The 4062-nt window shown below is 39.1% G+C and overlaps 1 long non-coding RNA gene across 1 annotated transcript; it reads right to left on the bottom strand.

Moving 5' to 3' along the window:
• Positions 1 to 275: 275 nt before the first annotated feature.
• On the bottom strand, positions 276 to 3829 carry LOC139114565 (uncharacterized). The gene is made up of 2 exons (XR_011547896.1): positions 3624 to 3829; positions 276 to 2716 (listed from the first exon to the last, which is right to left on the bottom strand). It is a non-coding gene; the product is annotated as an uncharacterized lncRNA (long non-coding RNA).
• Between the last annotated feature and the right edge of the window lie 233 nt (positions 3830 to 4062).

Raw genomic sequence — 4062 nt, 5'->3', positions numbered from 1 at the left:
CATCGTCTGTTAGTGGAAAGTAGGTGAAAGTCAATGTCAAGGACTGTTAGAATGGGTGTGCTCACAGGCGTAAATCTGTCCATGAAAATTACATCAAAATTTTGTGCTCACTCTGTCATATATACACCGATTTACTTATCTTCTCATTTGACAAGTAATTTACTGTAAATATTATCTTTATTTCTTTATTGAATTGAATTTGTTTCACCGGAACAAGCAAAGCTAATCTTATTACTGTTCACGCTGTATGTCCATATAATATTTAGTTTTTTGAATATGTTAAATATTTGAAGTAAATATCCCATAGAAAATTCGAAAGTTTTGTTGAGAAATATCATGTTCTGTCGAGATAGCCTACTTATTTCCATCAACAATAAAGATTGCCATTATGTCAGTTTCTTCCTAATATCCTGTGTTTACACGTATTTGTTATTCTTTCTGGCGAGATTCATCTCTAACGAATCAAGTCAAACACGCTTCTATTCATCCCCGCCAACCCGGCTATATCATAGCCTGAATTAATCATTTTAATTTGTGTATGTATACACCACAGTACATTCATGCGTATAATTAGAGCGCATCGCTCACCACTGGAACTGGTCGTCACTTATCTAGGCAATGATACACTATATTATTTATTATTTACATTTGTGTCATAACAGAAAGGAAAGAAGGTGGATCTGACGACGAGTGCTGATGTATAACTGGAACTTATTTATTGATACGGAACCATAACAGGACCCACCGGCCCAGCCGCTGATACATGAGTCTTAGTTGGTCCTAGTTCCTGGTTTCGGTCACGCCACTAGAGAGTGATCGTGGTCCAAAGTTCTCGTTTCGAAATAGTCAGGAATCACAACCTTATAAAAAAACAACAACTTTTGTTTCAAATTTGAAGCTTTACTGTTACCGATCAAACATTTAAATACCACAAATGGAGCTTGCTCAAACAAAGTGACGGTTTTTACACTATTGATCTATTTTCAAAACGCAACTTACGACGCAGAATTCGTTTCCCAAGATATCAATTTTAGAAAGTACGAGCCTAGAACTTAAAGATTTAAACTTTTTTCTCAATTTTCCTTAAGGAAATGTCTCTCACACTCTTAGCAAACCAAGGATGAAATTTGAGGAGTAAATCAATTAGTAGAGTTTCTTTAACAACATGTACCGATACTTTAAAGTAAGTATAAGACAGCCTCCCCTTGTTTACTCTGTGGGGAAAAATTAAACTTCAATTTAATTCAAATTAAATTTGGATTCCATGCATAAAACTAACTCAGCGAAAGCTTCTCTACCCTGGAGTTTCAAATGAGCCCCCATTAGAGGAAGTCCCAAAAAAATGTGCAAAAAATTGAGTGTTGGACTATCTGTGCCCGAGGCGCATTCCATAATATCTAATATCAAGGAAAATAAAGATTAAAGAATAAGAAAAGGACGCCAAGTCTGAGCTGTCAAGGCGTTGACTAAGATAATGTAGAGTATTGTACGATTCAGACTCCATAAATGAGATCGAAAGGTGTTTATACGTATTAAGCAGTGTCTTCCATTCGAACGAACGGACTACTAGTAATAGTATCTCCGTCAGTAACGCGCCCTCTAGCCCTCCGGCAAACACTCACGATAAAGTACGCCCCCAACGCCAAAATACCCCCAACAAAAAAGCAAGCAGCGCAGGCTCCGATAAGTTGTCCCTTATTGAACAAAACATTAATATCAGTTTTGTAATCGTCATCTTGTGTGTTCTCGGTTGAGTTATCACATACTAACTCACTGATGGGAATATTCCAGAGGTTTTTGCCCTTCAATGCTTCAGGTCTGTCACAGTAAATGGAGTCTGAAATGAAAAGCGGATGCGTCGTCCATACTCTCTTCAGGTCAGCCATTTGACAATCACACACCCACGGATTATCAGCTAATGCCAGGTTACTCAATATTCCCGTATGTTGCTCAAGAAATTTGGCCAGGGAAACCGGAAAGCTTTGCAGTTTGTTATTTCGTAACACTAAATTTCCAATTTCTGCATCTTCAGGTAGGTCGTCGACACACACTTCTTGGATTTCATTGTCGTTCACGAAGAGGCCGAAAAAGGTCTGACTACTCAGCTCTGGAATACGTTTGAGATTGTTAAAACCAAAGTCGATAATGTATAATTTATTCAGATCGTTGAATAACCCTCTTGGAAGCTCACAGAGGCTATTGTGGTTCATTATAAGAACTTGAAGCGTAGTAAGACCAGCAAGGCCTCCTTGTCAATCGAAGACATTTCGTTGTACGATAGATCAAGCATGTATAAATTTGAGTAATTTTGCAGTTGCCTCCCTCCCCGGCAAATGTGTAATCCGATTGTGAGATAACCTTAGTTCGGTCACGTTGAGCAGCAAATTGATGGGTATCTCAGCCAGATTCCTACTCCGGCAGTCAATCGTGGTCTGATAAGGTACCCACTCGACAGAGGAGGCGTTCGATGACGAGTTCCCGTTCACCTCCACTGGCTCCAGATAGGAATCGTCGAAACAAGTACAAGAATCACCGCAGTCTATGGAATCTTTTCTCGATACAGAGTAGCTTACTGGGAGAAAAATCGCTACGAATACCACAGAGAGATATAGCATGCGCATCGCCATTGTACTCAATGCACCAGTTCAAATTTGTTACGGCGCCTTCAATGGAGTTTCTTCCCAACCTTGTAATTCAGCAAGCGAAGGCACCAGCTCTGGAAAGAGGTGAAACCAAACTCTAGTGAGCACTCTCAAGAAAGGCAAGTGACGTCACCCCAATAAAAAATGCAAAACAATTTCATTACACTATGCCACAGTACTCGTTTCTCACATTGGCCATAAAAGAACAATGATTTCTGAAATATAAGATATTGTGAATTGAAAAAAATCGGAAAAGACAGAAACTTTAACATAATTGCACACTTTGAGATCACAAATTGGGTGTGAATGGACACATGGGGTGGACAGATAGAGAGGTGCTACACGAAGATATAGACAGCCAAACTAACGCTCATTGATGGTGATTTCAACACTCCAAGGTCAACAAACTTGTCAGTAAAGAGAGACTAGCATCGCGACGCTATTCAACTATGTCAGACAGCCGAGAGTATCGATTTTTGGTGTTTTTGAAATTTCCCCGTAATGATCTAGAAAGAAATAAATTACATTTACGAACAGGTACACGTTCAACGTTTCTTTAAACTCCCCCCATATGGCGCCAAGATTGTAGACCTCTGTTTGGTATCCTTTGCCGAGTTCAGCGGTCTCTATGACATATGTTACGTGCACGGAGTGATACCCACGCCCTGAAACAGTGGTCACAATGTAAGATAAGACTTACAACGCAGTCATACACGTATGTGGCTAAGTATAATTTATGCATTGATATTTGCGGTGAATTTAGTAATTAGAGATGATAGCAACACCAAGGTATTGACCTAGTGCGCTTTTCATAAGCTATATTTTACCCCCAAATTGTGTGCCCGCTTGATGTTTAAAATACAGTTTTGTCTTCGATTGAACGGATGCAAGTGCATGACGACATGGTGTCTGGTAAATCATGATACCAACACTGATTGAAATAAATCTGTAACAAGTTTTACAAAGAAAACATTGACTTACCACGGCGTGCTTTCACAATTATCGCCTTTCTTGATACTAGATAGTGACGAACTCAGCAGACGACGACAAAAATCACCTTCGAATTATTTCTCTCTTGGACCCTTTTTGACACTTAACCCTTTTAGTCCAGAAAATACATCGGGTGTGTTGTTTTATGTATATATGTATATTATGTTACTGCTCAAAGAGTATGAGTGCTCCGTGTTAAATTTAAGGTCACCTTCCCAGGGTCAGCTGACTTCCTTTGCGAAACAAGAATAATTGTAGTCCGAAACTTGTTTCTTGTTAGAAGCAAGCTCAACAGAATAAGATTATATCACGTTACAAATATCAGGAATACTCTGGAATGAACTGTTTTTAACTGAACAAATGAACAACGGATACAGTTTTCGATTTCTTTGTTTATTGAAGAGACATTTTAAGGTAGTACGGGCCGCGA

Source organism: Ptychodera flava, chromosome 2 (genome assembly GCF_041260155.1).
Source record: "Ptychodera flava strain L36383 chromosome 2, AS_Pfla_20210202, whole genome shotgun sequence".
NCBI lineage: Eukaryota > Metazoa > Hemichordata > Enteropneusta > Ptychoderidae > Ptychodera > Ptychodera flava.
The sequence above is the reverse complement of the archived record's forward strand: the minus strand, read 5'-3'. Positions and strand labels throughout refer to the sequence as shown.